The sequence below is a fragment of the Macrobrachium rosenbergii genome, chromosome 1 (genome assembly GCF_040412425.1).
Source record: "Macrobrachium rosenbergii isolate ZJJX-2024 chromosome 1, ASM4041242v1, whole genome shotgun sequence".
In the NCBI taxonomy this organism is placed as follows: Eukaryota; Metazoa; Arthropoda; class Malacostraca; order Decapoda; family Palaemonidae; genus Macrobrachium; species Macrobrachium rosenbergii.
In genome coordinates, this window is record NC_089741.1 from 1,720,918 (window position 1) to 1,735,109 (window position 14,192).

At 36.0% G+C, this 14,192-nt stretch overlaps 1 long non-coding RNA gene across 1 annotated transcript in view; it reads right to left on the bottom strand.

The window, feature by feature from the left end:
• Nucleotides 1–14,192, bottom strand: part of LOC136838683 (uncharacterized) — a 497,744-nt gene that overhangs the window by 346,641 nt on the left and 136,911 nt on the right. The window contains exon 2 of the long non-coding RNA XR_010853144.1: nt 6,952–7,006. This is a non-coding gene — a long non-coding RNA (uncharacterized lncRNA). The remainder of the gene's footprint in view (nt 1–6,951; nt 7,007–14,192) is intronic.

The window sequence follows — 14,192 nt, forward strand, 5'->3', positions numbered from 1 at the left end:
TGACAAAGCGAAAGACAGACCTTGTTTTGTTAAACCCATGAAAGAACTAGCATTTACACGATATTTAATCATTCGTTCAAAAAAAAAATGCATTTACAGCAAAGTCAGTTGAAGAAACGCTGTCTATATCTTCTTAATGCGTAAAGTTAATCCGCAAGTGAAATTCCTGAAAGTACCTCTGTAATCAAACTCGATATTGAAACTTTTTAACTTCATGCTGAGAGAATACACTTTTTCACGGCCCACTGGCTTTCAATATAATATCTGAAAACTCTTATGCCCCTTAAACGGAGGACGAAACAAAAATTAAACATCAAATGATACATCTATAGCTTGTCGCGGAACTCGAAGGCTAAACTAAGTCTTCTTCATGCACACGCAGACCCTGAAGGCTGCCAGGAATTAATCCGAGCCAGGGGAGCCTTTGTACCTGTCTTACATTTGTTATCTATAGCGAGGGATTACATAAAACTGCGGCAGTGGAAAAGCTTCACTAGATATGATGCAACGTTTTACCTCATTATTTTGCGCACACTGAGACCAAAATTGATCATCCGAACTCACTCTAGTTTTCGTTCGGTGTAGAAGCATGCATTAATACAAACATGAACAACAATACCGAATTACTGCGTAATAAATTCATAAGAAAAAACCAACTTGAGTAACCCCACAAAGAAGCAATATGTGCGCAAAGACAACGAACACACGTCATGAATAACAATGCCAACCTTTACCAACATTCAATTACATCACCACACATGATATTATACGAAATACGTTCTCTCTCTCTCTCTCTCTCTCTCTCTCTCTCTCTCTCTCTCTCTCTCTCTCTCTCTCTGTGGGAAGAAGAAACCTTTCAACCCAAAGGACGGCAAACGTAACTCCTGCTAATCTCTCCATGACTGATAAATGAACTTGACAGAAGAACGATTGAACTCCGTGCAAAAGACTTCGTTTGCCAAGAGATCTATAAAAAGGTCTCATTTCCCAGCGAATTTGGGGGAATTCCAAACTATGTTTCCCGTCATTATAAAGAGTTCCGCTAAAGAATTCTACGAACAATTACCGACCTTATCACACTAAATACATGAATCATTCCGCGAAATCTTCGAACATTGCAAATATAAAACTTCATCATTGCATACTTTGAATATGCACCGTAGAACAACTAGTAACATAAATACTGCTCCAAAGTAAAATAAAAAAAAAATAATAAGCACACGCATACCTCACGATCAGTTGTACTATACTGTGTTATAAGACACCAAAAGAAGAGGCAGAGCCAATTTCTTAATTCTTGTGCTTCATTCACGCTAGTTAATGATCAATGAATTTCTTAATTCTTGTGCTTCATTCACGCTAGTTAATGATCAATGAATTTCTTAATTCTTGTGCTTCATTCACACTAGTTAATGAATTTCTTAATTCTTGTGCTTCATTCACACTAGTTAATAATCAATGAATTTCTTAATTCTTGTATTTCATTCACACTAGTTAATAATCAATGAGCCTTATAAATACTGCCTCATTTCCTAATCTTATCGACATACAGTAGGCCTCACTTGGACTTACTGGCGAGCTTTTCTAAATCGTTTAATGGGCCATCCAACTCATTTACCTAAAGGAAATTTTTATGCATCCGGAGATTAACCTTAGGTCTCATAATAGCCATTATGGTTTCCACTTCTTCACTGGTCGGGTGTAACTTTAATGGGAGCATGAATAGAGTTGTGAATTTGTGCTAATTCATTCAAAGCCATTTAAATGCCTCAGTCGATCTTATGGTCGATAACTTTTTGCAAACATCACAAACAGGATGAATACGACGAATTGTTGGTATTCCTGACCAGTGCTTCATACGATTATCCAGTATTAACGGGGATGGCTTTTGACGAAAACGGATATCACTGCCACTGCCATATTCATCATAAATCACAATTGAAGTCCTTGTACACAAAACCTCCATACAATCAAGCATAACACACATTCGCATTGCGTCAAACGACCTTGCACTGATCGAACACTGGCCTTCTGGCATCTCATTCCTACCCGTTCTCATCACACAGATCACGCAAACTAATTGCATTAACAGCTTCAACTTTTATTTCTTTGTTCATCATTCACACTTTGCCTTCATGAAGGAGATTTGGCTCACCTATCCCTTCCAATTTTACAAATGCTGCTTTCCTAAAATTCCTCTCCTACTCCTAAATCTTTTGAATGGGTCCTACTACAGTCATTGTTTTACCTTTTCTATGACCAGGTTCTTCTTTCGTCTTACCAACATTTATTATATTCACTCACTAACCCTTCCCTTCCAGCATCCATTCTAAGGGTGCGTCCACATGAAAGTAATCTATGTAATAAACATGTCATCAAATGACTGCATCCGTATAACAAACAGGTTGACAGCTAGTCAAAAACCGTAAATGGCGAACGAATCTTTGGCATATACTGGATAATCGTATGAAGCACTGGTCAGGACTACCAACAATTCGTCGACTTGTATTCACCCTGTTTGTGATGTTTGCAAAAAGTTATCGACAGGCTTTTAAGACATGTTTTCTGCAGTGTGAACACACTGCTCCATCCTCTTGGCTTTCTTGCTTAAATTCACTTGAACTTACTCCTCATATAATGTAACCACTAATATTTCACTATTCTCTGTATTTTTCTTTTTAACTATCACCAATTAACTGCAATACCTTCAAACGTCAACCACTGAACACTGCATCTGCATCCCACCTTTACAAGCAAACAAACTAACACCTACATCTCCCTCCTTTCTCTAAACTCTCCCATCACTCCATCCATTAAAATATTAAATGGCTACGTAGATATAAAAAAGCATTGTCTAAGATGCACTTTTACAAAGAACCAGTCATTCTCTCATCCATTCAATTTTTTCAAAAATCACCTCTGGGTAAATTTATAAAACCAAGATTCAAGTTTTGCCGTTCACTTTCAAACTTCTCATAAAATGACTCATAATATACACACTTGATCCATACTCAGTTTCCTGAACACATGATGCTTTTCCATTATCAATCCATGAGTCATATCTCTTACTTTATTAACCTAGTTCCTTCCAGCATCTTCACTTTAATACTCGTAGTATGTACCGTTTTTCGCAAATAATTTTCAAATTGACCGCTATCCGCACACACATGGAATGATTATTCCTCTCATTCCTGTAAACTCCTTCCACCACCTATAATTACTTTAGACTACTTAGTTAGCCCCTCATATACACCATCAACAACATACTAAGAATTAACTCCAGATGCACTCCCACTGTCCCACCTTTTAACTGCCATCCTGAATCCTTACCAGACAGTCACTCAGGAATTCTCAAGTACTGATGAACTCCACCCAGTCTGCCAGTCTGGAATTATAGTAATGCTTATTTTTCACCTTCTGCGCCCACCAGCTCTTCAGAAAAACTAACCCAATGACACAGTACTGCATTATTATCATACAGAATCTTTACAATTGAAAATCCTGTTCTAAAATGCACTTGTTTATCCAATTTTTCCACTTCAGTGTTTCCCTCAAAAGCAACTTTTTCCCTTGACCCAGTACTCTACTAATTTCACTCAGCTTTCATTCGATTAATTAAAATGATTACATCTAACCAGCTCATAAAGATAATTATCTACATATTAGTTACGGACATCTTTTCATAGACCCGGTAATTCAGTCTGTGCAGGGGTGGCCTTGGGGGATAGGGAAGGGACAGCCATAAAGCTGACTGACTGTGATGCTTTTAAAGATGCCTCTGGCATCTCCCTTCCTTGAATCTTCCTGGAATAAGGGAACACACACACCCACACATTATATATATATATATATATATATATATATATATATATATATATATATATATATATATATATATATATATATATATATATATATATTTATTTATATACATATTTATTTATATATTTATGTATATATATATTATATATATATATGAAACAATGTTTTGTGAAAAATTAGAATAACTCCAATGATAGGCCTTCCATTTTGTAGCTCAAAACTAAAGAACACATATATATACAGTATAGCAGTATATGTGTGTGTATATACATACATACATATATATATATATATATATATATATATATATATATATATATATATATATATATATATATAGATATATATATATATATATATATATATATATATATATATATATATATATATATATAGATATATAAGTTTTATATATATATATATATATATATATATATATATATATATATATATATATAACTGACTTTTCTTAGAGGATGTGACTCATAAAGGTGTTCCCCTTTCAGTTCTCAGCAAGTCATGCCCATAATCGCCTGTATACCCATTACATTATTCACTCCTCGATCAACAGCCGCGCACAAGGATTTTACAAATAATGGCACACTCACCGGTGCATGAAGAAAATACAAATAAACTGTAAGATATCCACCCTTTTTTTTTTTTACCGGCACAAAGTCATAGAAAAGCACGCAATCCGACTGACAGTCATAACTAAAGGCTCGACCTCTTATATCAAAACTACAAGGATAAGTCTGTTCTCATTTATACAGTCCTTTATTGCATTAGAGCATGCCCGAAGCTGTCCTGCCAAGCATGAAATTGCCTATCAGCCAATCTTCATTATTTCTTATCAAACAACAGGGCGCAACGTAGAACCTTGCCTCAATAATCTGCACTGACATTTTTAACAACCATTCCAAAATAATCCCCTTTCATCAAATTACTGTTTTCTGTGGGAAGAATAATTAAATCCATCTTCACGACTGCCAAACCGTACGAGAGAGAGAGAGAGAGAGAGAGAGAGAGAGAGAGAGACTTGGGGTCCAAGGCACAAGGAGTACAAAGACAATCACAAAGGTCCTAACAGATGTAGTCCTTTGGTGGCCATAGTTCTGTGTTTTTGGGAAGTGTCCGCAGCCGACAGCAGGAAACATAATCGTGATTGGCGGAACAGTTCTCGTCGCTGAAATGCTTATGCGCTTATATTCTTGTTATTCCCTCACTCCCGGAAAATTTCAAGTGCTGATTGTATTACCTCAGTAGTTAGCAAAACAGGGAAAAGTAAAGCCAAGATAACTATTTTGAATAGCCATCACGGTAAAAGTATATGGAAATGTATAGAGATAGAAAAACCGACATAACGATAACCAAGTTCCTACTATAGTTACTCGTATGTTCATTTTCTTATCTTCCTCCACTCCCTCCCTCCCTCCCCCCCAAAAAAAGAACAAATCAATTTTATCTTCAGAGTTCATTAAAATTGGGAAATCATTAAGCGAACATTTCAATATTATCTACCAATTAGATTAGAAGTTAACGCGGCTCTTTAGTTTTCTCAAAAGTGATAAACTACCTTTTAATATACAAGAAAATGCACTCCAAAGAAAATATGATTATTTGACAGTAAGTTAAAATCGTACAGCATATTATACAAAATTATATACTATTGTGTACGTATGTGTCTGTATGCACACACATTATACAGTACGTACATAGTACACAACTTCCATGCATTGAGAACTACAAATATTGTCACATACGTTTCCCGAACATTCTTAAAAATGGCGCTATTCAGCGAGTCCATTAATGAACCAAAGCGCTCGCGAGACTGAGTGCTCATTCCTATTCCATGAGATTCGGAAGGAAACGGGATTTAAAAACTGAAACATGTTTCCCGTGCGGTCTCATTCATTCACTGGCAAAAGCGCCATACAAATCCTCTGCCTCATCCGATCATCATTTCTAGATTACAAATTCTGCCCCAAACCAGAGACTTTTGGAAACCAGTCTAATGACTTTGTTTGTCCCTCATCTGCATAAGCAAATGGAGCCAAACCGTCAACACGAACTTTCACTTAAGCCTTCTGTTGAAGGAGGGAAAACTCTTTAATGGAAGTTTTCCCACAGCCTATATGGAACGGGTAAATAACATTTTCATTATTCGATAAGTCGTATAGCTTTAGATACGTCAGCAACTAAACACACAGCTTTCTCCTTTTTGAAGTGGGAGGCGCCAGACGTGCACAGCCTTCTGGTTTCTCAGTATATTTTTGGAGATGAGGATGACAGCTCAACGACCTTTTCCTTGACTCCAGAAAATGCTGAGTGGAATTGTGGGTGATAGGCCGTGGGCGATCCACGAACCTAGGAAACGTGAACCAAGCCCCGCGTCACTGAGCTAGCGAGAAACTACTTTGGCTAACTGTGCCTTCCAAAGGTGGACAGTGGGGTCGCCATATCCCTACGCCTACAATAAGTACTTGAACATTAAAGAATGAATACGGGAACTCAGACATCAAGACGCAGAGATACTTGTCTACCTGGAATACGACAATAAATTAACAAGAAAATGTAAGAAAACATTATAAATTGCAAGAGTATTTCTTTAAAAAAAATGATGAGACGATAAACAACTTAACGAAATGCATTCCCATTTTAAACAAACCAATACATCAATTTTCAATAGCCATATTAATCTCTTTACTTCTCGGTTACCTACACTACAAGCTTTGAATCCAGATGAGAAACAAATGCAGAAGCCCTTCCTCCTTCGAACCCAGGCAAGCTAGTAAGAGTGTGGTACCATTTAATCCACTATGTTGAAAAGACGCTATGTTGTCTTTGCTATATTTCCCGCTTAAAAGTCTCAGTGGCAAGTAAATTTACAATGCCCAGATAACATGAAGCTAGCTTGCGTTAGTGGCCCAACAAACGAGGTTGAATTCATCAGGACCAAACACAAATAACATGAGGAATCTTTACGCTCAAGAGCAAATATACTACGTTCATCATGCTTTCAATACTTAGAAATGCTATATCCCCGTAATGGTTACCACATACAAAAAAAAAAAAAAAAATAGCAGCCAATGGCAGAACATCTCGTTTTAAATTGAACTAATAAAAACTAACCTTATTCTTATCCTCTACACAAGCTAAACCATCAACGACTGAATCCACATAGTACCTGTAAAAAGAAAAATAAGCAAATTAGTTTTTGCAGCTTGACGTATCCTATGCTGAACAATTTTGTCAGGGTCTGGAGTGTTTAGAGATGGAATAAGCAAGTTAACATACATCAAGCAAAGCACACACAAACACATCCATCTTATATATATATATATATATATATATATATATATATATATATATATATATATATATATATATATATATATATATAATGTATGTATATACAGTATATATATTTATAGTTTATGTGTCTTTTTGTGTAACCTGTGTCACAACAAACAATAACTGGATTTAATAATCCACATAGGCTACCTACTACTTGTGTTAGGCTTCAATGAGAGAAGATGGTTTAGATTCCAGAGTCTTTAATTTACAGAGAACAGTGTATCAAGAACTAGCTTTCGAAGACACACAATCTTCTTCATCAGGTACCGATGCACAGAGGAGATAACAGCTACGCTCGGGTATATAATGCTGTACAGTATATGGGCTCCTCCCAACACCTGTTGTTTTCCTTTATCTATCCCTAGGATGGCCTGGCCCTTGGTCTTCGGCTCCTCCTGCCTTCCCTGCAGTCTTCTTGATCTCCTCGGTCGTATGCTGAATCCTTCAATGTTCTGAATTGTCCCCTTACTGCCATAAAAGGATTAAGCATACGACCAAAGATCAAGAAGACTGCAGGGAAGGCAGGAGGAGCTGAAGATCAATGGGCAGGTCATCCCAAGGATTAGGAAAAAGAAAACAACAAATGTTGGGAGATAACATATATACTGTATACCCGAGTGTAACTGTTATCTCCTCTGTACATTTGGTACCTGACGAAGGCGGCCATGCGTCTTCGAAAGCTAGTGCTTGATAAATTGTTCTTTGTAAATTAAAGAATCTGGAATCTAAACCATCCTGTCTCATTGAAGCCTAGCACGAGTACTAGGAATATATATACACAGAGAAGCTGTGTGGCTATTTTGTGAATGATTCATACACTGTGGAAACGACACTCATAAATAAAAGATGAAGATTAAGAACGAAAAAGGAGCCTGAGTCCACCATTTCCCTAATGAGAATCCATGATCATCTTCATTATGACTGTATAATTGGAAGAGACTGATGGAAATCATTAATCAAAGTACGCTGCACATTTTTTTTATTCATATGTCATAATTCATAAGCTAATTAGCTGGATGGAATGGCCTTTCATTAATGCAATACAGAGAATGGACAGTGACGATTCCCCATGAAAGAGCCAAGCATTAATACCCCTTACAATAATAATTAAATCCTCAACCTTTTGTAATAAAATACATCTATTTTACACACACACCCGTGTCTCTCTTGACAGTACCAACTCTCTCTCTCTCTCTCTCTCTCTCTCTCTCTCTCTCTCTCTCTCTCTCTCTCTCTCTCCAAATTCGTCAAGCATCAACAAAGCAAATATTATATTTTGCCATCAAAGGACATCTAGGAACAATGTTAGCCCATCTCAAATTCAAAGGCTCAACTTACACACAAAATCACTCAGTAGCTGCAAGAAAATCGGAAAGGAATACGCCATTCCGAATGAGAGGACACTGAAGAGGAAACAGGGACCGACCTGCTTTTACCAAAATATAAACCGAAAAGAAGAACGATGGAAAGGAAGGAAAGCCACGCATTGTGGTGCATGACATCAATTAGTCCTTCCACTGGGATATTTGAAGGGTTCAAATAAAGATATCACATTTATAGAGAGATAAACAGATAGATACGGAAACATAGATGGATATATTTCATTATTCCATAAACTGAAATATGCATTATTATGCGAAAGTAATATCATATTTTCAATTACTTCTGGATATAGTTTTTCACTATTTCCGTACAATTTTTCAAATCTGTTCAAGGAAATAAAAATCAAAACAATTAACAAATAAAAGAAATGATACCAATAAGCATGATTCATTACATAAAACCTAATATTATTCTGAAACTAAAAAGATTTTTAGCATAAAAGAAAACGGTACATATATACATGTATATATATGTTTGATTTTAAATCACGAAAAAGTAAAAACGTGATGATTATACGAAAAAAGTTACAGCCACGAAGGAAAAGTGAAACAACTGAGATGCTAAGCACTTTCATCTTATTACCAAGACATATTTTGGTAATAAGACGAAAATACTTAGCATCTCAATTTTTTCACTTTTCCTTCGTGGCTGTAACTTTGTTCAAAATATATACTTACATACATACATACGTATATATATACATATATACACACATACATATACATACATATGTATATTATATACGTTTATATACACTATATATATATATATATATATATATATATATATATATATATATATATATATATATATATATATATATATATATATATATAATATAAAGGGAAATGCCACGAAGGAAATATGAAACAGAGTGGTTGCTAGGCCTTCTGACACATGGTCTGTTACTAGCAGACTGATGAAAAACATAAAATAAGTTTACAAGAAAGCTCGTTTAATTGACAGATGACAGACAGATATCCCTGAGGATGGGGATTATAAGGAACAGATGCACCTGGAATCCAACACAGTTGAAGAATTAGTGGACCTACCAAAACAAAGGTAAACCTTTGAGAGGTTTTACATAGGATTGGGCCCAACCAGCTCGAAAGCAGTGAGGAGTCAGTTAAAGGAGTATTCTGCAATATAAACGTGATTTAGATAGACAGATCACTATTGAGGAACGTATTCCTGATGAAGTGTATGAGGCATTTCAAAACTTATCAACACTGTGGTTGGATTTACATGGATATGCCTTAAGTGACTGTAGAATCATTGTAAATAATGCTTTTCCCCCTGACCAACATATATGTAACCGTAAATTGAAGCACATGCTTGTAGACCATTTTGGTGAAGAAATATGCTTCACATATCCTAAAGATAAAACTAAATCTCGAATGTTTTTCTCATCAAAGATTAACGCTTGCATATATTCAGGAAAGAGACAACTCTTTTGATCTGTTAAACAGCAAAAAGATGAGAAATCTTGTCACTGGAAAAGAGACTAGTGATGAGAATAGGAAGTATCTTTTGAACTGTATTAGTCTTGGACAGCAAGCATACGAGGAATTTGTCAAAACAAGGTTTACACATAAAGAAAAGAGTCTGTTTGATCCAATTAAAAAGACGAGTAAGAAGCATACCATATGCAAGGATTCCCCTGCTAATGTACAGAAAGACACAAATAATGCCCTCCACATTATTGACATTGCTAGTGCCAGATGCTACGATATCTCACAGCTTCTGGCATATGAAATAACAACCACCTCGTATTACCTAACTAAAGATGGCTATTTGCGAAAGTCCCTCAAATCAGAGCTAACACATGTCATTGAAAAAAGACTTAAAGAACCAGCTCCAAAGAAAGTACCTTTCTCAGACACTACTCATCCTACAGCTATTGTCTTTGATTTCACGGCATATGCTAGAAAATTATCAGTGACACAGTTGAAGCTGAAAACATTTGGTGATATGGCAGCTCACTTATGGAAAATATTTTCTTGCATGTCAGCCACTTGCAAACGAATTGATGTTGTCTTTGATATTTATGACCTAGGTAGTATAAAAGACCGTGAAAGAATGAGAAGAAAAGTTGATCCACTAGAGGTTTCTTTCAATTGCGGTGGCACTCCGCTTCCAGTAGATATGGAAAGGTTCTGGTCATTAATTAAAAACAAGGTAAGGTTGTAAGAATTTTTCATCAAGTGGTTAATTGAGAAAGTGACTCAAGGTAAAGAAAGTATGTCCATACCTATATACCTTGGAGGTTCTCATGAAGATGACTTGTATAAGTGCCTGAGAATCAATTCTCGAGCTGTTATGGATGTACCGACACTTCACTGTCAACACAGAGAGGTTGATGATAGAATGTTGTTATATATCAACCATGCCACTTGCACAGAATTATTCAAGAGAGTCATAGTGGCTTCACCAGATACAGATGTTTTAGTATGTCTACTGTACCACTTCAGTGAAACTTGAAAGTTCAGTGGTCTAGAAAAGCTATGGGTCCTTTGTGGCCAAGCCAACACCAAAAAGGGCATTGCCAGTCCATGATTCAGTACTGACAATGTCAAAAGCACTAGTTTCTGTACTTCCAGCTGTCCATGCACTTAGTGGTTGTGACACGACCAGCAAGGTTTCAACGAAACTTACTGTATTCAAGGCAGCAGAGCAAGGTGGAATAGAGTTAATAAAGGATTTTGGAAAAAATAAAGAACTTTCTCATGATATGGAAATCAAAGCAGAGCAGTTTCTTGCCCGAGCCATTGGTGGAGTCAACATAGATACATTCAATGAGCTGCGATATTTCCTGTACCATCATAAAAGCATTAAAAACAATTTTGAAAGACTTGTTCCAACTTTAAATAGCATACAGCTTCATATTAAGCGAGCTGTTTTGCAATGTGCGAGCTTTTTTGCAATGTGCGAGCTTTTTTGCAATGTTATCACTGGATAAACCCCCCGATTTTCCATTTCCATGCACCTATAAAAAATGCTTTAGGTCAAATGTATGTCCTTGCCGTGTAGCAGACATTAGTTGCTGTGAATTCTGTAAGTGTGACGTGAGTGGGCAGTGTAGCAATCCACATAATACCATAAGAAAGAGTCATAATGATTCCAAAGACAGTGAAGATGATTTAATGGTGAAATGTGAAATGAAGGTTTGAGAGTGTGATTTTTTTTTCCAAACAATTCGTTACACAAGTGTATGATTTATTTGCTTAATTTTACTATCGCACACTATTGGGAGACATACAGTAGATAAACAATTATGTATGAATAAATTTCTTTTAACTTTAATTTTTTTTTATTTATACCCTTATCTGATGAAAATTCATGTCAAACCATCCTATTATGTATTCTCCTATTCAAGACCTTTGAAATAATATGCATATTGAGTATATTCTGGTCATTTATTGACTTTTATCATTTTTGTCAGGCGGCCATCTTGGATTTCAAAATGGCGGAAAACAGGTGAGTTGTGGAATGGAACATGTGACCAAGTTTTTTTTTTATGTCCAAACAACCCTTAAACAAGATCTGAAGTCAAATTTAGGGTACATCTTAGTGCATACGGGACCCTCCCAGGCTCCATGACTAAACAATTGGAACGTTGTCATTAACTTAAAATTCATTCAACGCATAATTTAATATGAAGCTGGAACGCCAGCTTACCTTCAATATTCACGCTATACAGAATGACTCGCTTACATCAATTACAATGTATTAAACTGGAAGATACTTTTATGATTAATTACAGTTCTACTTCAAGATATTCAATTATTCTATATTCAAAGGCAAGTCGCTTTAATGACCGGTATAAAAGTGAAGTTTTCCTAAAACCAGTTTAAACACAATCACCTTTTGAATACAATTATTAGAAGAATAGATGATTAATATGAACTCACGGTTAACATGAAAAAAAAAAAAATAAACTGCAAAATACTTGATCGTAAAAGTAAACAAAAATACAAATCATTCCTCGAAACAGGCGCGTTACTGTCAGATACTTTTACCGTAGTGTAACACTAATTACACTGAACGTAGTTTAAATTACATTTATTTGAAAAGTGCAAAAGTACTGCATCTAGCAATTTTATTAATGATTTACCTTCCGGTGCAGTAAATCAATAACAGCATTTCATAAAATGGCTTCCTCGTTTAACGTTCATTTTCTCTTTCAACGACCATGCTCTCAAATTGGACGTATGCAAATTTAAATACTGCAAGCTGATGAAAGCTGGACCAATTAAATCCGTTGCCTACGGTTAGGGCCTGTAATAGCACTCATGAATATCATAATACGAACAGATCACCCGTTTAACAATAACTGATGACCAACCAATGAATATTATACTTTTAATCACTGCCGTGTTAGAAGGCTGCCATTCTTCTGAACCTTATGTGTTTCATACCGATGTTTAAGTAGAGCGCTCTTATAAATATTACAACCTTCTCTCTTTTACAGAAGGAAGCTTATCAATTGATTAACTGATGGTTTCCGTATAACTGCGTCACAAGAACAATTATCATCGACGCTGGGAATTCTACCTACTATACAGAACGCACTGTGTAACTATATATTTTTCCGTGTGTAACAGTCAATATATGGGATGTAAACGTCACGTTTAAATTTACCGTCGTCCAGACCGGGGACACCTTCCCTCAACCCTGCTCCTACACAGGAATGCAGAATGAAGGCACGCTTGTCCGAGCTTTGGAACGGTAGGTAACGTTAACTAAGGGTGGGACTCGGCTTCTCGATCCTCCTTTATATTACCGTCATTTCTGACGAAAAGGATTCCTAATTTCCTTACGAATGTAGCCGTGGCTTTCTTACTTTTACATCTTCCTCCTTACGGCAACCCTGCTGACAATTCCGTCGGCCTTCGAATATGAAAAAGATCGATTTTTATCTTTTTCCATCCACAGGTAGGAAGACAACAGAATCCCCTGCCCGGCTACAAAAAAGAGGGAGAACGATTTCGAGAAAGACTAACAGAGAAGGGCAAACCTCCCTGCCTTGTTAACACTGTCCTTGGAAACCTAAGGTATAGGACGGCTCTTTGTACGGCCCGTAAATGAACAAAATCCCTACTGTGTGAAGAGATTCTTAATTTCCCAAATATCAAATGAACGTCGACAGATTTTTTTTTTTTTTTTTTTTTTTTTAGCCTCGTGGTCTAAGACCTATTTCTTGTTAACCTTCCGACCTGCATAAATGTTTTTATTTTTAATAATTGCTCCTAAATTATTCTAAAATCATTTATAAAGGTCAATTATGTTACTTGAAATGATAATCACAAGTTATAAATAATTTTGATGATGAAGATACTAATACAAAATCGGTAAAAAAAGTAACTATTATTAATTTTCATAGTCTTCCTTAATGTGCGCCAAAAATTACACTTCCAAAAAATAACTTAAAACACTATAAACAGAATAAAATTTTTGACAGTCTGGGAATATTTGAATTCATAAATTCAAGCTCTCTCTCTCTCTCTCTCTCTCTCTCTCTCTCTCTCTCTCTCTCTCTCTCTCAGTTCCTGAATAATAGATGAATCTGTTTTAACGTGAGACGTATGATAAGAAGCAAGATCGAGCTGAAGAAGTTGGTCAGCTAAGTAGGA